Raw genomic sequence first — 26,818 nt, 5'->3', positions numbered from 1 at the left:
ATGGAGGCGATATGTTCCTCCGAAACCTCGGTTGACTTTCAACGGACTACACGGCTTTGTATCCCAGAAAACAGAACTTTCCAGTTCATTAAAATGTCTCCGAACATCAGTGGTCTAATAATAATTCAATTCAATTCAATTCTTTATTATTCATGTGCTGAGCCAACAGCCGCAGGGCCAATTATAGACACGGCACAGTGCTGATAAAGTAGTTACATACTGGACAAACAACATAAAGTCAAAGAATAATAATAATAATAATAATAATGATAATAATAATAATAATAATAATAATAATAATGTCATTATCACAAGTCTACGTTGCTATTGACAATTGAGAAATGTATAAATATTTAGAAATAATAATAATAATTCAGTTTAATTCTAGTTTACGTTCGTGCAAGTAATAAAAGTAACAATTAATAAAAGTAACAATTACACCATATTATAACAATCGATTGAGGAGAATGCTCCTGGCTCCGAATACGTCAACGTCCCTGCAAACAACATTAGCAGCTGATGCACATCTAGCGGAGGGGCAATTTTTACATGAGGAGCAGACGTTGAATAATAATAATAATAATAATATAGGACAAAGTTATTAGAGGAAGCTATCGTGAAGAAGTGACAAACACAAAGAACTTTTGACTTCATATAATAAAATGTACTTTTCTCTTTGTCCGTGCACTACGAAAAGTTACACAAATACGCCTATCTGTTTCGTCATGTGACTTTCTTCTTCTGCCCGCACGTTAACAATTCCAGAAATCACAGGATGGATTTTCATGAAATTCTGTATTGGTGAGTTCTAATACAATCTGGCGATAGTCTGACTTGAGTTAAAATCGAACAATAACGAACATCTTACGTGAAGATCTGCAAGCGTTTCTACGCACACCTCGAGTGTACCTGTCTAAATTTTAATTGGAGCGAAACATTTTCCGAACGAAACCTGTAGAAGAAATTCAAACACATTCTATGGGAGCCAACACTCCAGAAATGTTACACAATGCAAACTATGCTACAATCCGGAAGGTCGCGTGTTCGATTCCCGACGTCAGTTCTTTTTTTTCAACTGACCTAATCCTTCCAGCCGCACGAGGGCCCTGGGATCGACTCAGCCTCTGAGAGAAACGGCTACAAGGAATCTTCATTGGGGGGAGGGGTGGCCGGAGCGTAAGGCTGACAACCTCACCGCCATATGTGGGCCGACAGCCTAGAAATTGTGGGAGCCTCGACGTCTCACAGCCCTATGGGCCTCCACGGCCTGTTACAGGGATAACTTTACCTTTGCCTTTTACAGGTCTTTATTTCCTGACGTGTTAAATCGTTTGTTAAAACGACCGCCCTACCCCAAAAAGAAATGCTGATCACGATTTGGATATATAATTAAACTTATGTAATCTACGTGCAGAGTTTTGAAGATCTGTAACTTCCTGAATGTGTCCCAGATACATTCCTTTCATAACGCTCCTGGTAATTAGCTAACATTCCAGTGGTCTGTATGCGAAATGAAAAATATTGCCCAACAATGAGTTACGTAACTATGGCAGAACACGAACAACCATAAGGGGAACAATCTTAGCTTATAATGCAGCAATAGCAGGGTGGCAAAAATGACAAATTTTAATTGCCCAAACACAACGTTAAAGCAAAATTCGTGATTTACATGTAACACAGAAAAGCAGCCAAAGAAATTGCAGTCAGAGAGACAAACTCAGACTGGCTGCTAAGATCTACTATCCAATATGGTTCCGGCGACGTAAAAAGTTAATAATCATTACGTCATGTCTGTCACATCTTAAAAAAAAAGGTAAAGTTGTCCCTGTGCTTAATTAATTAAGAACTGTCATGAAGACACATGGGGGAGTGGAGCAATAGCTCCACAATTCTTGCCCTCGGCATTAGATGGAGGTAAGTCGTCAGTTTCACGCCCCAGTCGCTTTACCTCCGGCACCCATTGGACAGGAGGCTGGGTGCGTCCCACAGCCGGTCTGGACGTTGTGGACAGTATTACGTTTAAATACTGTGGTAAAAAATAATTAATCACATGTATAATTAAATTTCTTCCGATTTTTGTGCTTAAATATTGTGATAAAAACGTTTATCCGTGCCTGAGATTCAGGAATCATTATTTTCTATATGACACGAAATTAATTACATACATCTACTGAGTAACATTTCTAGGTGATTCTAATTTTTGTCGGGATTTCCGTGGCCTATAATTTTCAAACCGGAAAGAAACAAAATAAAACTTCTTACGGAATATAAAAGGGTAACTAAAAGAAAATATTATATGAAGAATCAATACTGCGTTGAAAAATAAAGCTTTTTGAGTTATGCTTTCATATTCCGTAAGTAGATATATTTTGTTGTTTCCGGTTTGAAAATTATAGGCCACGGAAACCCCGACGATAATTTATAATCACCCTGTATTTCAAAATTCCATTTTAAGATCCGCAGTGCAGTAGCTTACATTTACTTCACATGACACCACGTTCTCTGTTCTATATGAGTATCCCCCCTTTCGGTGCTGAGCAACGGCTAGGTAAAAACGTTACCGCTGAAAAGAATACACGCAACAATAAGACGCGTCGTTTCCGATGCGGCCCGTTTCACATCAAAAGAAATTACGTGATTAGTTCTTCCAAGAACTTATGTTATAATTAAACAGTATATCGTCCCTACTTTCACAAAACATGCGTGTGGATATATTAATAACATTGTGCTGTGTGTTATATAGCAAAGTGCCTAGTGTTTAGGTTTATGGTTGTTTTACTTAAATGCGTGGTTATAAGTGTAGGACCCACACTAAAGACATAACTATTTAACTCTTTCGCATTCTTTAACTAAACCAAGTGCATGACGATTAGGCATTTATTAACAACGACACTATGTAAACATACACCGGGCGAAGGACACGTACTTCTGCCAGTATAACGTCCTTAAAAAGAAATTATCCTGATGATGGATATTTTGACTATGGCCAGGGTAGCGAATTTGATCCACTACGAAACTACAGCACTTCACTTACCCTGTAAAGCCCAGTGGTTACTATATGTACCAGCTGCTTTAATATACTAAAACTCCGCATTCTGCCCACACAGTGTATCTGTGTGTCCCGTACGGCTCTCACAGTAAACAGTAACTGTTTCGCTAAACAGCAATAACCGGTTTGTCATTGTAGCGGAGACGTAATGTGTTTCCTGTGAGGTACGGGCTGAGATTTAATATATCATTCAGAATAAATAATTTCTTTAGAGGGTTAATAATCAGTTCCACCACCAACCATTGTCTAGGTTTCGGACAGAGCGATTCAGAAGTTCGTTCTTCTTCCATCTTCAAGGAAAATTTGGACCTAATCTGAAGGAACCCTGTGCAATGACAGTGATTCCTTCAAGCAGACTCGTCAGATTAAATCCCACTTTTGTAATAGGCCGTAAGAATAACCAGTTTCCGAATAGCACAAAATGTTGACTCGTGGTTCACCAACTTTTGACATCCTCTCAACCCCCACCCTCCATTCTGGTTCCCACCAAATTCTCCAGCGGCTCCGTTTTCATTATTGAACTCAAAGTAACGTTTTGCACAACTGCCTACAACAATATGAAGAATTAACTGGTAAACAGAACGATACCAAAACTGTTGAGTAAAATATTAGAAAATTTTAAGATGAAAATGCCACACGATGCTCTTAAATTGGAAACGAATAATGCCGACAGATGTTGAAATCTACACTCTCTAAGTATATTATTATCTGGATTAATAATGCTGACAACTGTCTACGCAAGTGATGATTAAATACTGCTAAAACAAACTATGGCCGGTCACGGTAGCCGAGCGGTCTAAGGCGTGCACTGTCTTCGCTCGCTCGGAAGCCGGGATCGTGGGTTCGAATCCCACTCAGGGCATGGATGTTTAGTTTGTGTGTGTTTTTCTGTGTTTGTGTACAGACAGAGGCCTTGCGACGAGCTGATCACCCGTCCAAGGAGTCCTACCGAATGTCTAAGATCTAGAAAAACCGAAGTAAACGGAGAAGTTCATGGAGGTAGGCCTAGGCCCACTGGGGCTGTAGTGCCAAGGAAAGAAAAACGAACTATGAGAAGAATCTGGCTGGAATTCCACTCCCACAGGTTGGAAATCAATGATCTAGACGATGGATAATTTCCACGATATTAAACTAATTGCGTACATTGCATCATAGTCAAAAGACCCATGAATTACTCTAGGCAGTAAGATGTTCACCTTCAAGGTCAATCGTCTATCCTGAAGATGGAGGAAACATGTTCAGAAACGTTAGTACCCATTTTTTCCCCCCCAAAATAAGGGAAGTAGGCTAAAAATATTCTGATCATGAACATTTAATTACTCTAACTATACAAAGCACAGTCTTCTTGAGAAGCTACCAGTCGCTCACCTATTCAATAAATTCCCCGCCTTTCATGGAACCCAAAGTTCATTACTGTGTTCACAACAGCTCGCTCCTGATCGCTATCCTGAGCCAGATAAATCCAACCTACACTTCAACATCTTTTAACGAACTCAATGCGATACAGTCCTTACGACGCTAACAGTCAGATGACCAAGAAAATAGTTTATAAAAAAAGATAGTTCATTGCCGTATTCATAAAACGCCGCCACTGGTCTCTATCCTGTGCGAGATGAACCCAATCTACACCTCCATTATCTTATTTCTTTAACAGCAATTCTATGTTATTCACCCATCCACCTCTAGATCTCCGAAATTATCTTTTTTTGTCGGATTTCCCATCATTTCATTCTCTTCAGAAAAAAAAAAAAGGAGCGGCAGTATTTAATCTCAAACCCGTCTTTGAGCCACCTTGACTCTTTTTGTGATTTATTTATACCACTCATATGATAAAAAAACACTGTTGCGTAATATAAATTTGACTTTAAGCTGCTGTTAACAGTCACAGATATACACGTATCAATTTGGCAACAGTGCATGGATCACGGTCTTCCTGAAATGAACTAACCAATGAGAAACGCGCCGTCGCTATTTCCTGGTTCCCACTTTGCCTGCTCATCACCCCCCACCACTGGCTCGTCACGTCGTGCCATTAGCACAAACACCCACTTGGTTCCCCGGCACTGAACAGCGGCATATAGGTACTGCAAGCAGTTGAACCAGTCGAAACCCACACTGCGAGCAGTCTGTCCTTTATCGCTTCCTTTTCGGCGTACTTGCTTCTAGGGAAACAAAGTAGGTTTATGTGATCGTCACGCTGTTTCAACTCCAAACCAGCTGACCGGTTTTCAAGAAATTATGTATGAATGTTATGCCATCGGAGGCCATAACAAAGTCACAGTTCATAATTGCCTAAGTACATGAAGTCTTGAGAAGCAGCCAGTCGCTCAGCTACTCAAGAATTTCCAAACATTTTATGGAACCTGAAGGTTCAGTACCGTGTTCACAAAAGCCTTCCACTGGCCCCTATCCTGAGCCACAAGAATCCTTCTCTAAGATCCACTTTAAATATTGTCCACCCACGTACGTCTTGGTCTTCCTGGTGGTCTCTTTCTTTCTGACTTTCCCACCAACATCCTATATGCATTTCTCGCCCTGTCCATCTCATTCTCCTTGGCTTCATCATTCTAATTACATCTGGCGAAGAGTACAAGTTCTGAAGCTACTCATCCTGGAATTTTCTCCAGTATCCTACTGTTTCAGCCCCCTTCCTTCGGTTCAAACATTCTCCTCAGAAACCTGTTCTCATATGCCTTCTGTATATTCGCGTCCTCCTAACTCCAGGCACCAAGTACAGGTTTTGTACATTTTAATTTTTACGATTGCGTACTATTAATGTGAATACGCAAACGCAAGAGCCTATAGGGTGGGGGCGACACCAGGGCCATTTAATTTAGGGCCCTAAAATAACGTATGGTAACATTTAAAAACCTTCATCTAGCGCGGAGGTAAAGAAAATGTTAACATACAGGATGTTTCACGACTTTAGGGCATAACTGCAGGAGGTGATGATTCTCTAGTTCTTTGTGATCAAAAAAGTTCATATAAACATGTGTCCGATTTTGGACGGTTACGGAGTTATGACCGTTTTAAACTCAGAATAGAAGGTAACGATTACTGACAATAAACGGAACAAAATAATAAACCAGCATAATACATGATACATTTAAAGTATGAATGTAAAGTTAACTTCGTGAAATTACCTTTAATTTGAATTTATTGGTGCTTAAAGCTGATTTTCGAAAATGCCACCGCCGGCCGCAACACAGGCTGCCGCTCGGTTGTGAACCGCGCCGGACATACCAACCCTCCCCGCCTTAGGTACATCTCAAGTGTCGAGATAACGAGAGCGCTCTGTCTGTAGCTGGCTAAAAATAGCGACTCTCCAGCTGATAGACGCGGTTCACACGAGGGCGTGTACGGGAATGAAAAAAAAAACGATCATAATTCCGCAACCGTCCAAAATCGGACACATGTTTATATGAACTTTTTTGATCACAAAGACCTAGTAAATCACCTCTTGCAGTTATGCCCTAAAGTCGTGAAACACCCTGTATATATCCGCTCTCCCATACGTCTTTATGGCGTAGTGCTAAATTAATCAAGTACAGGGACAACTTTACCTTTTACTTTGACAGATTTTAAAAAGTATGCAATTTTTGTTAAGCTTACTTATTTTATAGCCTGCAATATAACAACACAGTGGCCGTGAGATAATTTTTAACTTCCTGCCTGACGGCAACACCTAACGAGCCACTGGATCTACGAAGACAGATCACAAATGTATCTGGTCATCTTGCTTCTACGTCAACAGCTTCAAACATGGCGATGGTGCGAAACTTCTATCTTCTGGGATATAACGCCGTGTTGCCTATATATTACTCTTAAATTGTTCCTGTCTCAACACAACTATCAAAACTCACTCACACATTACCGTGCAACAAGGGGTTTATTGGTCTTATAGTGTTACAACGCGCTACATATTTCGGCCTCATCTGGCGGCACAATTTAACGAATACGTTGCTTCCATCCTCAGGGTCGAATAATAGGCTAGTACATGTTCCTTCGAAACGTCGGTTGACTTTCAAAGGACTACATGGCGTTATATCTCAAAAGTCAGAAGTCTTCATAACCACAGTAATGATAATCTGTTCTTCCTAAAAATAAAATACTCGTACATAATAACAATAACAGTAATAATAATAGCAACAGCAATAGCAATAATAATAGCAAAAAAGGTAAAGTAGTCACTATGCTTAATTAATTGTTACGACATGAAGGCGTGCGTGGATGTATAATCCACGCATTTGACCTCGACGGTCAGCTTCACGCCCCGGCTCCTTTACCCCTGGAGAATGAGTCACCGATACCCATTGTGTGCCCACTGGGTGGGCCCCAAAGCCGGTCTGGATGACGTGGAAATGAGAAAAATCTTCCCCCTACCATAAAATAATAACAATAACAATAATAATAACTCTGTAGGGACTGTAGGACTATAGATCTATAAGCAACGGGGAAATCGGTAGGCTTTATTTATCTCGCTCATAACTTCCTGCACTCACAGCAGGGATGCGTGACAAACTTTGCGTGCCTGTCTCTCCCATTTAAATAGTTAAACAACGCTTTACATAACAATCTACGGCGTTTAGCACATGATACAGAAAGTATCCTACTATCAAGTACCACGGCGCACCGTCTTCCCTTGAACAGCTGAAAATCGTTCAGATAGAGTAGAAATTTCTTGCTTTTATGGAATCGATGGGCTCATTACCACGTTCACAACAGCCTACCACAGAACTTTAGCCTGAAACCAGTTAAATCCAGTACAAATTTCGAAAGCATTTCTCATTTTACTTAAAATTTTATATACAAAACCCTCACATCGACAAAAAAATTTGAACGGCTGAACAATGATAGTACACAAATTATGCTTTGCGTGTGTATGATGAACCGTTCAGGAAATGGCACTTAACTTGTGGGCGACTATGACGTAACGAGTAGGGGAAATTCAATTGTGTTTCGTAACGTACCTTACAGCTACTTGAGTACGTGGACTACAGTCCGAAGCGAAGGAAGTGTCTTCTGCCCTCTGAAAAACGAAAGAATTTTACATTTCAGGAACTAGAGAGAAATCCCAATCGGAGTTCATATACTGCTTTGACATACAAATGGCTACACATCCGTTTCCAATGCTACTTAACGACAGTGTTATTCCGTCAACAGTAGACGGTGTGCGACACAGTCACGACAACCACGAATTTATAGTTCCGAGATAGCTACGTCGGTATAGCGACGGGCTGGACGACCGGAGTTCAATTCCCGGCCAGGGCAAAAGATGTTTCTTTAATCCACAATGTCCAGACCGGCTCTGGAATCCACCCAGTATCCTAACCAATGAGTACCGCTTGATCTTTCCCAGTGTGTTAAGCGGCTGGGGCGTGAAGCTGACCATTCACCTCTATCCAGTGCTGAGGTCAAGAATGGTGGAGCTATACCTCCATTCACCCATACGTCTTCATGGCGTAGTGTTTAATTAATTAATAAATTGCACAGGGCCTCAAACAGGGCTCGAATTTGACTTTCTTCCAAATAATATATAAAGATTTGGTTCGTACCTCAGAGGAAACACATTACGTCTCCACTACAAAGACCAACCGGTTAGTGCTGTTTCGGGGATAAAATCTCTTTATTGTAAGAATCATATGCAACATACAAATACACTGTGTGAGCAGAATGCAAAGTATTGGTATGTTACAGCAGGTGGTACATATAGTAACCGATGAACTTTAAAGAGCCCTGAAGCCGCTATAGATACGACTTACAACCTGCGCACCGAAAACTTAGCCCATCCACGCAATGTGGATACCCGTGTTCTCAAAACTGGCTCATAATTTAAACAAAGACGTACAGAACATGAAATATTTATACTACTGAGGTCAACTTTTAGCTGTAACGTCTTTTCTAAATCTGATTAATATTTAAGAACCTATTAAAAAAATATGTGGGTCATACCGAAAGAAACAACAGTTGTCATCCAATGTTGTGTCGAACAGCGTCTGGAATTCAGAGCTTCAAACGGTAGAAATTAAAGTCAGTTCATATTATTATTCATAGCGAAATGGTGGTCGAGAAAAGTGACATGTTTTGTTACCTCTTCAATATTTAACCATTCCTAAAACTCGCCTGTTTGCATGTCCTGCATCTATAGCGTGTCAAGAAAATTCCAATGGCCGGAAGGAAAGAAACAATATGTCACAGAGTTACCAGGGGTCAGCCGGCGCGTAAGGCTGACAACATTACCGCCATCTTTGAGCCGATTGTCTAGATAATGTGGGACCCTCAACGTCTCACAACCCTATGGGCTAAGTTACCAGATTCTAGATCGGATGATTGTATTTATTGGCACTTCGGTTACAAGTTCTCTTAATTACAATTAATACAGCGCTATCGCTGATTTACAAACTTTACAGTTCACCGTTACACACTTACTAGGATTCTGTTATCACTAGTCGTATCCTAGCAACGGATCTCAACACAAAAACTGTCACTTCAAATCACTACGAAGTCTTCTTGCCATTTCTTGTTCACTCACCCTGGAACCTCGGAACTCAACTAAGAACTCTTCTGAACTATTCTTAGCTGCAGGCGGACTCGTGTTATATAGCCGAGGCATGGACAACGTAGAAAACACAGCCCTACTGTTGCGTAGCGCAGACCACGCAGAAAATATTAGTCGTGTGATAGGTGAGCACTGTCGGGATGTGATGTCATTGCACCTGCGCGGAAGTGTGTGTTAGCGGGACGTTGCCTAGAAGCGGGTTGCATAACCCCGTTGTTCCACTGTTGCGTGCATTACTTAGAAACGGCTGTTGCTGGGGCTCAACCGTTCTTGCATGGAACAAATACGCCACAATATTAAAGTAGGATTTAAAGATATAGGACAGGAGGATATAGACTGAATCTGGCTCAGGATAAGGACAAGTGAAGAAATACTGCGAACTTGGTGACGAAACTTTGGATTACATGAAAGACTGGGAATTCCTTAGCTAACACAGACACCGCCAGGCTCTGATGGGGTGGACATCTGCCCATTCTGCATTTTTTGTTCAAAATTAGAAAAGGAACTGCACCAGATATTAATACCAAAAATTAAAATAACTTTTTATAAGATGCATTCTTCTATCCCGAATACTCTCGATCGTTCAGCAATGAGCCTTAAAATGCAAGTTTGTAAGCCAGTTTTCTGGTCCCCCCCCCCCGGAAAACTAACAGCGTCTCAACATGACTCTACTCCATGGAGCCAGAACTCGTGTACCAGTTATATTGTGAAACAAATTTTTAATGACTTACAGCAATCTCTCCTCTGAAATTTACTGACTCCTCCCTCCCGGGAACCCGCTGTTCTAGGACTGGATGTTCAGGAGCATACCTAGGCCGAAGATAGAAGTAACAGGAGGAATCAGGAGACTTTATAATGAGAAGCTTCATAATTTATATTCTCCGGCAGATATTTAGAAGAGTGATCATATCAAAGATGGGAAGGGTACGGGGCTCTTGTGCCCACAGTAATAAATGTGTAGGTTCCACATAAGAGGAAATTTCTCGACCAGCTGAGTGACAATCAGCTTCTCGAACAGTACAGGTAGTTATGTCGAACTCGACTTGCAAAAATACACCGTGACCGGCAACCATAACGAATGAGCTGACGACAATTTCCGCTGTTTAAACACTCCGCATCTCACAGGTCTGATTAAAAATGAAGGAAATTTCTTCAAACACTACAGACTTAAAGCCATTATGGCGATATCCTACTGGCTCTCAAATTTTCTGCAACTGCAAATGGACGAAAATATATTTAGATTGTTTCATTTTATAATGGCTGTAGGAGACGGCAACACGGCAGGCCATATAATTATGGATGTAAGATGTGACAACACAGTGGCCTGTTTCAGTAAATAAGATTTAAAATAAAAGCTTGTTATATTAATACAATTACCGACTTTCTTGGCATTATCCATCGTCCTGGTTTTGTATTTAAAACACGTTTCGAAAACTGGACTCTTTGTCTCCGGCCTCAGGTAAAAACCTACTCAGCTGGACCCAATCGATAGGGCCCAATTGCGCAGGCCGTTACCTGAGGCCGGAGACAGTGGCCACAGTTTTCGAAATGTTGTGTTTTAAATAAAAAAAAAACAGGACGATGGATAATGTCCAGAAATTCAATAACTGAACTGTTTCAGTAGCTTAGAATCGTACTTTAAATTGAAACCCACGTTTTCCCTTAAGAGCCTTGAAATTTGTCTGCGTACCATCTTATGTACCGAAGCCTTGATTTTGCAAGTGAGCAAGATGGCATCATTAATGGCGATAAAGAATCTTTATTTGGATAATATTCACCATTACTGGTAGCCATAAAATGACAGAGTGCGCGGGTATTATTTGTGAAATCCCCAATTTTCGTGTTTACAATCAATTATCGAAACACCATTCGCGTTACGCAATTCTACGTTACTATGAATAGAACACACCTAATCAGACACTGTACCTGTGCCTTCCACCACACACAGCTGGTGGCGATGTTAAAGGAAGCGTTTTGTGTGTGTGTTTGGGGGGGGGGAGTGCTAGGTGTGTAATTTCCCAGACAGGTTGTTCCCAGAATTTCCCCGAATGGCACAAGCGGGCAATGACGTACATTCTACGTACACGACGCATAGCAAAAACACGAAGCATGACAATAAACAGAGGAGGAAGGAGAGAGAGGGACGGAGGTTGGAAGGATGAAGCAAAAAGAGTGGCAAAAATATGAAAAGCGAATAAGCGAAAGAAACCAAAGAGTAAAGAAAAGGAATGAAAGATTTAGGAAGGAGGGGAAAACAAAAAGTAGACATGAATAAAAGACCAACAAAAATGAAAGAAAGAACAGAATTCCCTTTCCTCAGTTTCGTTCTCCTGCTCTTCTGGAAGTATGTCTTTAGCCCTACAAGTGCCAAGTGTCGATAACTTCAACATTTATAAAAATTATTATATCTGGCAGCACGTGCCATCTGTTTCAACTTTATCTTAATTACATCAACACACATGTGGAGGAATTACTTCCCTGTACCTGAGGTTCTTATGAGAATTTATACAGTTACATATCTATGATGGAGGGCGAGGAGCAACCTGAAACGGTGGCGAGGATCCCCAAGGAAAGATGACATTTCTATGGTTAAAGTCTGTCCAAACTTCCAAGTCCTTTGAGAGTACCTTGCATGCGGCAGTACAGTTCTCATCATGAAATTCAGGTCATTTATTTCGGCACTAAATGGAGGTAAGTGGTCGGCTTCAAGCCCCTGTTGCTTTAGTCCCCCCACCCCCTACCCTTACCCGGGAAACAGTCCATGGTGCCCAGTGTACAAGAGACTGGATGGGTCACAGAGCCGGTATGAACCCAGTAAATAGACAAACCTGTTGCCTCTGCTGAGAATTGAACCCGATATCTCGGTAAAGCCCGTAGCCAAGCCATTATACCGACTGTGATATCCAGGATCTAATAAAGATCCTAAAAATATTCTAAAATATAGATTGAGCTATCCCAGCTCTTTATGTAAGTAAAATAAGTTTAAAAAACATTTCATATTTTAAATTTGTCTCAGTAATTACTTTTTATATTTACTGTATAAATTATAGAGTTATTATGAAAACTGTCTTAATAATATATCTATTTTAAATTGGTCTCAATAATTACTGTTTATATGTAAAGTAAAGTAAGTAAAAGTAAAGGTACCCCTGTAACAGGCCGTGGAGACCCACTGGGTTGTGAGATGTTGAGGTTTCCACATTTTCTAGACAATCGGCTCAAAGGTGGCGGCAAGGTTGTCAGCCCTACGCGCCGGCCGCCCTTTACCCCCAAGAATACTTCAAGAATATTCCTGGTACTCATTTCTGTTAGAGGCTGAGTCGACCCCAGGGCCATAGTGCGGCTGGAAGGATTAGGTCAACTGAAAAAAAAATCCAATGTCATCAACGGGCTTGTAGCATAGTGCCTCAACCAATTACGCTACCGCGTGCCCCTCTGTATAAATTATACACCCACCCCACCGATAGTGTCTCCACCTTAACATGGTGGTGGGGTTTGAGTGCTCCTGAGACCCTGAGTGCTATGCTGGCGGTAGAGGAGCTACTGGTAGAGTCACCCATGCCGGATATGTCAAGGGGTAGGAGCCAGACGAAGAGGAATACCCTGGTCCTCCAGGTCCTCACACCGTAAAACTAAACTGTTCAGAAACCAGACAATTGGCCTCGGTTGGATGGACTGCACGGAAATGAAGGCTGGGGAGGAAAGGTGAAAAGTAGAGAAGAAAGGAGGCAGATTGTTCAGGAGGCCAAAGCTCACCCTGAGCTGTAGCGCCGAGGAGAAGAAACGTATGAATTATACAAATTATACAATTATCTTAATTACATATAATAAAATATATCAGTCCACGATTTTCTCCATTTGATGGGTAGAAATGATATGATTAAAAGGACAGAGGTGTGAGTTCAGCCGTGAAAAGCACAGTTCTGAATCAGTCTCCCCGCATTTCGGCCCATTGTTCGCCGCTACCAGCTTTCCTACACAAACATACAATGGTCAAGCAGTGGACTGTGACTTCTGAACGAAGTAAAGTAGCTTTGCTGTGCCGTCTTGAAAGGTGGTAACTTTATATGACGTGCTTTGATAAGCGCTGACTCGATAACACCAAATATCTAAACATCTTTAGAACTTTATAGCAGAAGCCTCAAGAAAACAATGCCTAATGCTACAGCCATGCATTACATTCCTTGTTCCAAGAATTGAATATCTTAGTGAAATGATTAACCGTTTTGATTCCTTACTTACTTACTTACTTACTTACTTACTCATGGAGCTGAGCCCTTCTTGAGGAGCCGCCAATTTTGCAGCTACTCAAGAATTTCCCGGCATTTTATGGAACCCGATGGTTCATCACAGTGTTCACAAGAGCCCGCCACTGGTCCCTATCCTGAGCCAGATCTATCCAATCCATCCCATCCCATCCTATCTCTCTAAGATCCATTCTAATATTGTCCACCCATCTACGCCGTGGTCTTCCCTGTGGTCTCTTTCCTTCTGCCTTTTCCACCAATATCCTATACGCATTCCTCGTCTCCCCCATTCGTGCTACATGACCTGCCCACTTCATCCTCCTTGACTTGATCATTCTAATTATACTTGGAGAAGACTACAAGTTATGAAGCTCCTCATTATGCAGTTTTCTCCAACCTCCTGTCACTTCATCTCTCTTCGGTCCAAATATGCTCAACCCCCTGTTCTCAAACACCCTCAGTCTATGTTCCTCCCTTAATGTCAGAGACCAAGTTTCACACCCATACAGAACCACAGGCAAAATTATAGTTTTGTATATTCTAATTTTTATGTTTTTGGACAACAGACAAGAAGACAAAAGGTTCTGGACTGAATGGTAGCAAGCATTACCCGAGTGCAATCGCCTCTTATAATAACCCCCTTGTACTTCTAAATAATGAAAACAAAACACTTAAAATCACACCTGCAACACATGAAGATAAACATGGCTGACTGGAGATATAAAAAGTAAAGTTGTCCCTGTGCTTAACTAATTAAGAACTACGGGGGAGTGGATGTATAGATCCGCGTTTTCTTTACTTCGGCACTAGTTGGAGGTGAGTTGTCAGCTTCACGCTCCGGCAGCTTTACCCCTGGGGAAAGCGCCCTCGGTATCCATTGGATAGGAGGCTGGGTGGATCCCAGAGCCGGTCTGAAAGACGTGGTGAACAGAAAATTCTTAACCCTACCAGAACTCGAAGGAGCCGGGGTAGCGTAGTCGGTATAACGACTGGTTACGGGCTGGACGGCTGAGGGGTCGGAGTTCGAGTCCAGGTAAAAAGTAAAAGTAAAGGTATCCCTGTAACAGGCCGTGGAGACCCACAGGGTTGTGAGATGTTGAGGTTCCCACATTTTCTAGACAATCGGCTCATAGATGGCGGCAAGGCTGTCAGCCCTACGCGCCGACTGCCCCTTACCCCCCAGAATATTCCAAGAATATTCCTGGTACTCATTTCTGTTAGAGGCTGAGTCGACCCCAGGGCCATAGTGCGGCTGGAAAGATTAGGTAAACTGAAAAAATTCAATGGCCTCATCGAGACTTGAACCCACGACCTTCTGGCTTGTAGCATTGTGCCTCAACCAACTACGCTACCGCGTTCGAGTCCCGGTAGGGTCAAGAATTTTCACTCCTCCAATCCGTCCAGACCGGCTCTGGGGTCCACCGAAGCTCCTATCCAATGGGTACCGGAGTTCTTTCCCGGGGGTAAAGCGGCTGGAGCGTGAAGATGACCACTCACCTCAAACTAGTGCCAAGGTCAAGAAACATCCGCTCCCCCATACGCTTTCATGGCGTAGTGCTTTATTGGGTAAGCACAGGGACTTTACCTATTACCGGCAATCGAATCCCCGACTCCTCGGTCGTCCAGGCCGCGGCCAGTCGCTATACCGACTGCGCTACCCCGGCTCCCAAATGGAGATATACTTTGTCAGAAACATCTCTGGAGCTACGTCATGCCTTGAGTAGGCAAACGTGCCGAACAAACTTCCTGCGTGTTGAACACGACCTCCTGTATCCTGTATGCAGTATCCACTGCATGTTGAAAACAGAATCTAGTACCTTTCTAATGATGACGTAAGGAACCGCGTCAGTCTCTGACAAAGACGTGCCATCAAAGATGTTTTAGACAAACAAAAAATGGTCCAACACATTCTTACGCTAGTCAGGGTGTAAAGAAATCCACGCCTCTGCCAACCTTATCCCCGAGAAAACGATTTTAAATATAAAAGGTAAAGTTGTCCTCGTGATTAATTACGCGCCACACCCTGAAAGCACATCGAGGAAGAGGAAGCGCAGCTCCACGCATCCTTAACCTCAGCACCAGGTAAAGGTGACTGATTAGGTTTATGACCCGGTCCCTTTTACCTTTGGGGAAACAGACCCAGGGTATCCAGGTCCGTCTTGGACGCTCTTAGAGGAAACAAACACATTTTGTCTAGAATAGAACCCCGATTCCCCGGTTGTCCAGCCCGTAGCCTAATCACTACGCTGACTGTGCTATCCTACTACATTTAAATATTTTTTTATTTTCCTAATACTTCCAGCGGCACTATGGCCCTGGGATCTAATCAGAAATGAGTACCTGAAATCTTCCTGGGGGTAGGGGGGGTAAAGAGCGAGCGGGTGGGCGGACGGCCGGCGCGTAAGACTGACAACTTAACCGCCATCTGTGAGCCGGTTGTCTACAAAATGTGAGAGCCCCGACGTCTCACAAACCTAAGGACCTCCACGGCCTGTTACAAGGATAGCTTTTTCTTTACATGCATATACACATACATCCAATGTAGAGTCGATTGGGAGTTACACCTACAAGACAATTTGGACAACCGTTAATAATCATATAATATCTAGGCTTATAGTCTAGTCTATACAGTCATAAATGAAACTTCTGCCACCTGACGAACAGCACTAATCTAATGATTATGAGTTCTGTCTCCTAGGGTATAATTCCATGTACATGGAGTTATATCCAAGAAGACTTGGCTCTTCGTAACCACGGCTGCGCGAACCTCAAATCCTACATAATCTAATAATTATTCCATCTGCCAATGAATAAAGCAAAATAAATCCGTATAATTTTACATTATCTTCGAAACAAACCTGAAAAGAAGCCGAAAACAACGCCCGCACGGTCTAACCCATGAACTGTCTTCACCCGCTCGAACGATGGGGTCGCGGGGGTTCGAATCCCACTAGAGGTATGGATGTCTGAGTGTTTATTCTGTGTTTGTGTTGTCCTCTGTATAGGCAGCGGCCTTGCGACGGGCTGATCCCCCGTCCAAGGAGTCCTATCGACTGTGTATACGATTAGGAAACTGAAAAAAGCGGCCTAGGTCCACAAGGGCTGTAGAGACATTGATGAATGAAGGAATGAAACCTGAAGAGATGTGAATAGTTCACAAGTCAAAGCTGTCGCAATGCTTAATTAATTAGGCACCACGCCATAGAGATGAATGTGGGGTTAACGGATATGCAACCTCACCTGTATAGAAACATGTCAAAAAATTATTTTTTTAAATAATTCCATTGTGGGATATTTTACGATGCCTTCGCCATAACCTGTCGTTCTAGAAAACCGAGATTATCGACCGTGGGGATTTTTTTTATCGTAGAAAAATACTGCAAATACAAAAAATGCCTAGGCAATGCCCATCCGGCCTTCTGTAGCACATTCTTATAAACATCTCATTCTGTAATAGCGGTAACCCCGCGATTCTTAATATAGATCTTAACTTAAATCTGAGCGCATACTCTTAATAATCAGTACAATTACTTCCTTTACTTTTCTAACATATCTATTTTATATAAATATAGGAATGTTGTTAATGAAGTACGTATGTGTATGTATGAGTATGAGGGCTGAGCCACAAAACTGGCCCTTTAAGTATGTGTAGTCAGTTGCGCTGATCGCCTGACACCCTCTATCAACAACAATTTGCACTAACTTCGCCGACAAGCGGCGGTCGCTCGGTCGGTATAGTTCACTTGCGGACTACAGACCATGAAGTTTGTTTTTGTTCGGCATAACCTGTACAGGGTCCAAAGGCAGAACGATGGATGAACGATGAGCAGGAAAGCATCTGGAAGGAAGCGATCGTGGCCTGAGATCCTATCCACGTTATCTTCCTGTAAGGAGTAAAGAAGATGACGAATACCTCGAGTCAGGTCAGCCAATGCTCCGCACGAGATTCGAACCGAGCACCTCCCCAGTAAAAATCTTAAGTGCTAGTGCTAGACAAGTCCGTTACATTTTTCTTTAATAAGATCTATCCCTTTAATTTGTATGAAGTTTCACATTTGTTTCCTTTGTATCAAAACACGGGGCAAAGGCAGGCGTATTCTACTGCCAAATTCCTCTTCAAAGCAGTGACAATGACGTAAACCACTTTTGCTCTCCATCTGCGATCAAATCCGGTCTGCTGGCCGGCTGGCCGCCCGAGGACAGTCAGATTGTCGGCACAATGGACCATCTCTGTGTATTACTCATGTCCACAGTCTAGAGTGTTTGTCACCGCAACATCTTTCGGTACACCAGAACTGTATGTGGTACCCTATATGATTTTGATATTGTTAAATGACTCTGTGCCAATTCATGAAGTCACGATGCCTCGAACTGACAGTGAGTGGCAGAAAGACCCCGGCAGTGCCCACACACTCAGCACTTATAATCAGGAGCTGTTTGGTTCGATTTTCAGTAGCAGCTCAGCCCATCCTGAATGAAAATATCGTATATTTTACTCAGCCAATCCAGATTATTGTCCGGAAAATACCTTTAAATTGAACACAATTGTTTCGTCACAAGCTTCTCTCGATTCTTTAACTCACAAAGTTTTACTGCCCGGAAAATACACCAACAAGGTAACTGCGCTACCCTCGGCAACACTACTGTTGGGTAAAATAATTTTTAAAATGCAACCTAACACTTGTAAGAGATGCGAATTGCATGAACCTACAATAATTTGGTCCGTAAACCCGAAGTGAAATGATCACGCGAAAATTCTGGTATACGGGTCAGAAATGCGAGGGAGAGTTAGTAAATAGGTCACAAATGGATATAAAACGTAAAACACGTGCTATTCGATCCTGAAAAAAAAACGTTTATTTCTCGACATATCCTCCACCAACACTAATTCATTTGTCTCAGCCACTTCTGCACTTTCGTTTCAACCTCTTCGTCTTTGAGAGAATTTTTCGACCCAGTTTTGAATCGCTTTACGCGACAAACAATTCCCACCGTAAACGCAAAACATTTATGAATATCCTTTGCAATTACTTTTACCCAAAAAATCCGCACAACAGAACTCTGCTTTTCAGTAGGATACTCCACAAGCACTGTTGCCATTCTGACTACTGAAACCACCCTCTCAACATATGCATATGCGTCTGCTACCTAGACTGATATGAAGCTGGACTGTTCTGCTACCTAGTGATACTAACAGAAAACATATTACGTCAATTACGGCTGTTTTAATTCCATTTGTGACCTTTTTACCGAATCACTCTCGTATTAACGTGTATCTTAAAGAAATCAGGCTGGAAGGTGTGGACTGGTTTCCTCTGGCTGTTGTATATGTAAAGGTAAGTACACTATTATAATTGCCAAGTATTCAAGTATATTGTTCTTGTTAGGGTATTCAGGTGTTACAGTCAATGGTTATGCATTGTAATATGTTCTACAACCACAGATTATAACACCGGAATACCATACAAGTACAACAGACCTGAATACCTTACAATTACAATAAAGTATCTATCTGTACATACACAACGTGGCCAAGAACAAGAACCAGTAATGTACTCCTCTGTACATGACAATGACCTACTGCATTCCATGAAAGGCTAGACTACTGGAGCGACTGTCAGCTTCTCAAGACATTCTGCTCAAAATTTCTTTCTTAACGCGTGATGTGAGGGTGAGACTGGGTCCATTTGGTATGTCGGCAGCCACTAGTGGACCCACTGTACCAGTCCCGGAGGACGAGTGTGAGCCAGTCGGCAGGATAAAAATTGGTAAGGGTAACCGAGCCGGTCATGATAGCCGAGCGGTCTAAGACATGTACTGTCTTCGCTCGCTTGGAAACCGGGATCGTGGGTTCGAATCCCACTCAGGGCATGGATGTTTAGTTTGTGTGTGTGTGTGTGTGTGCGTGCGTTTTTCTGTGTTTGTGTACAGGTAGAGGCCTTGCGACGAGCTGATCACCCGCCCAAGGAGTCCTACCGAATATGTAAGCTCTAGAAAAACCGAAGTGAACGGAGAAGTTCATGGAGGTAGGCCTAGGCCCACTGGGGCTGTGGTGCCAAGGAAAAAAAAAAAGGTTAACCGAAGGACCTCCTTTGTGGTCTAGTGGTCAGAGTTCCTGGCTACAGATCCAGAGGTCCGGGTTCGATTCCCGGCGCTACCAGAATTTCTGAGAAGTAGTGGGTCTGGAACAGGGTCCACTCAGCCTCGTGAGGATAATTGAGGAGCTACTTGAAGAGAAAAGAAGCGGCTCCGGTCTAGAAAACCGAGATTAACAGCCGTGGGGATCCGTTGCGCTGACCACATGACACCCTCTATCCGCTAGAGTTGGCATTAACTTCGCCGACAAGCGGCGGTCACTCAGTCGGTATAGTTCGCTTGTGGACCAAAAGCCACGGAGTTTACGGGGTAACCGATGCACTCAGATATAACCCACCCCAGTGCCACTTTGTCCACCACAAATTTCGAATTACCTGAACTGCGATCGACCTCCTAAGGGTCACTGAAATCAATTCCTGGCTGATTTCACTCGTACCCTTTCATCCTGGGAGGACTCGCCTCTTGGTCCTTAATTTAACGAGTCTTTCCCATCTGAAGAGGTTATGAAGGCCGAATATGAATACAGAATAATCTGCTGTAGACTATTTTAAGTTATTCTCCAAGTAGGCTATTTGACTATAGGGACTGAGGAAAACAATGAAATACCTCAGTTAAGTTTCACGGTCTCCAGACCTTCCGGGTGAAAATCTTTCAGATAAGCGGCATGCATGTCATGTTATTTTCTATACCCATTTCCTCAAGAAATAGATCCTTAAAACTGTACACGGTCTCGGGAAGATAACTATTCTCTCAATGATGTAAATGGGGTTATGCATTCATCCGGCTCAGGATGGCGGCCAGTGGCGGGCTCTTGTGAATACGGTAATGAACCGTCGGGTTCCATAACATGTTTAGGGTAATTATTCGATAGCCGAGAGAGTGGTGTCTTCTCAAGGACTCAGATCCATGCAGTCAAATTAAATGGGGTTATGTATCGTCGAATGTGATACGGTTCGAAAGATTAAATAGTTGTGGCCTATTTAAATATACCATCCATTGGAGAATAAAATATACTCCCTTCCTGCAGAAGTACCCAGTCAGGATCGATGGTAGGTATTCGGCGTGTCTGAAGCATTAACGCTGTGCCAACTCTCTCGTCTCTACAAGACTTCCACGTCTTCTTCGATCAAAATGTCACCACCTTCCCCCTCCCTCATCAGCAACCTCTCATGGAGGCTAACCAAAATTATTCATCGATTTTCTGTGCTGGTTAGGGCAATGTTTCTCAACCAGCGGGACTTGAAGGTCGGCTGGGTGAACGCCGAGATATCAATAATAAGAATGTCCATTATCAATCAACATAACACAAAAACGAACATAAATGTGAAATATAATTGTAAAGGTAAAAGGTAAAGCTATCCTTGTAAGAGGCCGGGGAGGTCCATAGAGTTGTGAGACTTTGAGGCTCCCACATTTTCTAGACGATCGGCTCACAGATGACGTTGAGATTGTCAGCCTTACCCAGCGGCCGGGAGTCGACCCGAGAGCCATGGTGGGGCTGGAAGGATTAAGTAAATTTAAAAAACAAATGACTTCATCAGGAATCGAACCTGCGACCTTCCGGCTTGTGGCATAGTGCCTCAACCAACTACCGCGTGCCCCTAAATATACTTATATAAGTGTAAAATCATGCGTTTTGGGAAAAAAAAAGAGAACTTCTGAAGAGTTCTACCTTCTGGGATACAATGCCATGTAGTCCGTTGAAAGTCAACTGATGTTTCTGAGTAACATATCGTCTCAATCTTCAGGGTCGAAGAATAAGCCGAGCATGTAACCAGCGAGAGGCAGGCACCCCCCGATGAGCGATATGACACGGCGTTGTATCCCACAAGACTGAACTCTTCAAAGTCGCCGCTTTGAAAAACCTCAAATCCTACAACTGAACCATTATTCATACTACAGTGGGACTATTTCTCACCGATGGGACTCAAGCAGCAAACGACTGGAAATCACAGAATTAATGGACGTCACAGGTTTCAAGATGCGCAAACATTTGCGTCTACAACGTGACTCCGGATGCCTTCAGTGTTCAAGTACTTTAGCTGGACCGACTTGACTCAATAAGGGGACAAGTAGAATTACCTTTTAAACCAGAACGGGGGAGGGGGGAAGAAAAAACTACAAAAGCTGACACCCGTTCGTCACGTTTCAGTGGGCGGAGCTGTTGGTCAAAAAGCTACACACCCAGAAGAAATTGTGGACTTTGAATAGTGTGACATCTCCGTCGGATAAGAAACCACTTGGAAGTTCTTGACAGAGAAATGTCTTCACAAAGCAGGAAGTGAATATGATTTTACGCCAATGTAAGAACATCAAGGCTAGTAAGTTATCGCTAACACGAAACATTGCTCAACGTACAGCGTTAAAGCATTGCGTATTAACCTTAAGGTAAAAATCCCGAGACTTTTCCTCTGAAGATATATCATTTTTACTTCCTGTTTTGTGAAGAACTCTGAGCGGGGATAAAGAGTATAGTTTCCTGGGTTGTAATATCGTGCAGTTCGGAGAAAGTTCGACCTTTCGGAGAAACATACTGCCTTCATCTTCAGGGTCGAAGTAAGAAGCAAGCTGCAAGCAGAATAAGGTCTCTTGTCGGTTTCTTACATGGCTTACTATGCTACCCTGAAGTTGGATGCAATATGTTTCTCCGAAACATCTGGCTTTCTCCAAAGTACACAGTGTTACAAGCCGAAAGACCGTACTCTACACAGTCAACGGTGTGGGAGCCTCAAATCCAGTATTAGAGGGCGTTCTGATCTGATAGCGATGTCGTGTTTCAAAATCCATAATTTCATCTGGGTGTGTAGTTTTTTGACCAACAGCTCCGCCCACTAAAATGTGACCAACTGGTGTCTGCTATTATTATTGCTGATGTCGCCCCCCCCCCCTTGTTTAAAAGGTGATTATACTTGTCCTGTTGTGGAACCAATCAAATACAGTCAAAAGTTCTATAACTCTGAAGGTATCTGGGTTCTCGTCGGTAAAAATTTTCCTAGTTTTTTTTTTTTTTTTAGTTTCTTGGGGTGGGGTGAGACTGAGTCCACTTGGTACTGCGGCCACTAATTGGCCTATTCTACCAGATGACAGATGATGATCAGTGAGGAGCAGTCGGTGGAATGAGAACTGGTAGGGGAAACCGTATTACTCAGTGATGACCTGCCTCAGAGCCACTTTGTCCACCACAAATCCCACATGACTTGACCTGGGATCGAACCCGGGCCGAAACGGTGGGAAGCCAGCGACTAACCGCCTGAGCTACGGCACGGCAAAATTTTTCCTAACTAAAAAATAAGTGAAGCACAGAACATGGCTGAAATCCTGCAAACTGCTTTACACCCAGGAACCCAAATGGGTACGAATTACGTACAGATTTTCATAGGAAGGCCCTTGGACGATGGTCAAAATCCAAGAGAACAGCCCGAAACACACAGACCTCAGAGTAGATGAGAATGCAATATTAAAATGGAGCTTAGCGAAATAATGTGCGAACATGCGGATTGGATTAAACAGACTCACTACAGGGACAAGTTGTGGATTTGAACATGACGATGAAACATGACGTATCACAAATATTTACAATTTACTGTTAGCTGATTAAATGCCTTGGTCTTCAAGGAAGGAAACGAACCATGAAATTATATTAACTAACGACTTGGTATCAACACAACCAAACGAAAGATATAGCGCCTAAATGTGTTCTGTGAAGTTAATTAAGAACCTATAAATTACTGTAATTCTTGAAAGGACAATGGGTACTATATGTACCACAAATTTCGGTATTGAAAACTCTGCATTTTGCTCACAGAGTGAATTTTTGGTTTTCACACCAATATCAGACTAAACAGCGATAACTTCCTTACATAGGGCTGACGGGTTAGTCTTTGTAATGCAGACAGCGTCTTTCACCTTCCATTTACATGAATTTTAGACTACGGAGAATTAAACCATACGGTACGCAAATTACGTGGCGCTTACACCACTATGACCCTGGGGTCGACTCAGCCTCTGAGTACCAGGAATCTTCCAGGGGGTTAAGGGCGGCCGGTCAGAGCGTAAGGCTGACGTCACCGCCATCTGTAAGCCGATTGCCTAGAAAATGTGGGAGCCTCGACGTCTCACAACCCTGTGGGCCTTCAAGGCCTGTTGGGGGGTGGGGGTAACTTTACCTTTCTACAGTCAGTATCGTGCCTACGTGCTACACAATGTCATAATATAATAAATGAATCCTCCTCGGTCCGACGTTGCACATATCTGCCTGTACCCCTGCCTGCACACTGGCATGTAACAAATTCGTTGTTAATTGTCGATAGTAACCCAGTCTGAAACTCTCGCATTTATCGATGCATTTCTCTTCCCGCCCAGCTGACATTCTGAACGGCGAAGGAATTACGGAACAATGTCTCAACTTTAACATGTTTAGGCCCAATGGCTTGTTCTAATTCAGAACTGATTCTGGAACTTCAATTCCGTTGGCATGCAAGCCGCTAGATCTGCTTTTCAGAATCCAATCAGAATTACTGCGTGTTAGCACTTTCCCAATTGTCTCGCATTCTAGAAACTAGAGAACACAACGTTTCGGAAACTGGATGTTTCCATCCTCAGGTGAAGGGGAAGACACCTACTGGGTTGGGTCGCTTAGAAACGTTCAGTGACTGAGGTTAGCTCTTTATAAGGGACCAACAGAGTAGATGTCTCCCCCCTCACCTGAAGACGGAACCAAATCCAGTCTCCGAAACGCTATGTTCTCTAGTTTTTAGAATGCCGGAAGACGCTGATCACAGTGGCCGCGAGGTCTAAGGCATGAACCGTCTTCGTTCGCTCGAACACTGGGATCGTGGGTTCGAATCCCACTCGAGGCATGGATGTATGTGTGCATTTATTCTGTGTTTGTGTTGTCCTGTGTTTAGGTAGCGGCCTTGCGACGGGATGCTCCACCGTCCAAGCAGTCCTGCCGACTGTGTGTAGGATTAAGAAACTGAGAAACCGACCAAGGTCCAATAAAGGTCCGTAGAGCCGTAGACAGACAGATACGCCATCGTCAGAACCGTTAAAATCTACAGGGACATGCAAGTCTTCCGGGGGGGGGGGGTGAGACAGACAATTTGCTTACAAACTTACGTTTCTGCTTGTCGCCTGCATCTTGCTTGTTTCTTGCTTGATTTACTCTTCGACCTTGAAGATAAGGTCCTCCGAAACGTCGGTGGGCTTGAAACGAGCTACACGGCGTTACATTCCACAAGATAGTACTCCTGACGTTTCAACCGTTTATGACTGTTTTCAATGACAGACCGAGAACAATTCAAGGCTAAGGGCATTTTCTTAAAGAATATTTCTACTTTTGGTATATTTCCTCCTTTTCTTAATTTCGATTTTTTTCTCTCTCAAAAAACCCATGTCGGTCAAATGCCTGACTTGCCTCCCCTCCTGCCGGTTCCCGTGGCGTTGGCCTGCCTGGACGCGTACGCCCATGTGAGCGTCGCAAGCCCTCGACCTACAATTGGTCTGCGGAAGACGTTTGGAGTACAACTCAGAAAAAATCTACTTCCCCACTGCGCACATTTCTAGTCCTACAAATGTATTATTATTATTATTATTATTATTATTATTATTATTATTATTATAAAAAGTTGTACATAACTGCAGGTTATGTCTACCAAGTTTGTCAAATATAATCTGAAAGTGTCGCACAGTTTTCATATTTCTAATTACGTACTTGGAAACAACAGTTAATACATAATGTCTACGTATGGTTATAACACACTTTCGCACAAAATTTCGAATGCATAGCTCCAGCAGTTCATTGGTTGTCGCCACCAAGCCTAAAACAAAATATAATTTTTGTACTGGCGCCCATTTTATTACCGTACCTTTCGCAAAAGACGTCACATCAACAAAACATATTTTCCGAAGATCTACTGCCACGTAATCATTTGAGAACAGTCTTAAGTTAAGCGTCGCTGATGTTACACCCACCTCATAAGATTCGTGAGTCCGCCATGTGCTCATTATCGACTGCAAGGAATAACGGCAAAACGTTCATGCCAAATCTCGTCAAAAATGGGTTAACTGATTCAGAATTTTAAACGGCACGACATACAGACGGCAGGATACCATGTGCTTAATGGTTTCATTACAGAGAAAAGAAGCATACTAACAACAAACAGTACAAGAAACCGTGAACAAAGGCCACTGCTACGAGGGCTCAACCTCGAATGTCGTTTAAGACGATAAGCACAGTGGACAGCGTGGCCATAGCAATTAACGAACTGTAGCAAAAGAACAAGGCAATAATCTTCTGTCCTCTACACAGTACACGTGTCTGTTCCAACACGTTCCCGGCCTTCTTTTTATTTCTTTATTTTCTTGTGGTGGGGTGAGACTGAGTCCACTCGGTACGTCGGCCACTAACTGGCCTATTGTACCGGACGATGAATGTGGAGCAGTCAGTGGAATGAGAATTGGCAGAGGAAACCGAAGCCATTTTGTCCACCACAAATCCCATATGACTGTGGGAAGCCAGCGACCAACGGCTTGAACTATGGCGCGGCCCTCTTTTCCAGCCGTTTACATTTTCCTTATTATCGAAGACTGACTTTTGGGAGTTTGTTATCAACTACGATGAAACTTTGGTACGCATTTCTTGATTCCACTGCACCTTGACCGCAGTCACAGCCTGCGATGTGACCTCTGAAGTACGGAGTTCCTCTCTCAATACCGCAACCTGCTTGCTTATCTCAGAATCGGGAATCCTACTTCAGGCGCCTTCATAAAGAAAACCTAACAAAAACAGCCTGTTAGCTTCTTCATACCTGCTGCTCGTCTATCTATTCGGATGTAAGAACCGCTTCTGGGAATTTCATTAAATTT

The 26,818-nt window shown here is 42.8% G+C and overlaps 1 protein-coding gene across 4 annotated transcripts in view; it reads right to left on the bottom strand.

Moving 5' to 3' along the window:
- LOC111874848 (ets DNA-binding protein pokkuri) overlaps positions 1-26,818 on the bottom strand; it is a 229,007-nt gene that overhangs the window by 78,679 nt on the left and 123,510 nt on the right. For 2 of the 4 annotated variants that reach the window (XM_023870692.2, XM_023870691.2), the window contains one exon: positions 8,020-8,078. The exons of the other annotated variants lie outside the window; for them this stretch is intronic. The gene's annotated coding sequence lies outside the window, so the exon portion shown is untranslated. The remainder of the gene's footprint in view (positions 1-8,019; positions 8,079-26,818) is intronic. 4 annotated transcript variants of the gene reach the window in all.

Source organism: Cryptotermes secundus, unplaced genomic scaffold (assembly GCF_002891405.2).
Source record: "Cryptotermes secundus unplaced genomic scaffold, Csec_1.0 scaffold160, whole genome shotgun sequence".
NCBI lineage: Eukaryota > Metazoa > Arthropoda > Insecta > Blattodea > Kalotermitidae > Cryptotermes > Cryptotermes secundus.
The sequence above is the reverse complement of the archived record's forward strand: the minus strand, read 5'-3'. Positions and strand labels throughout refer to the sequence as shown.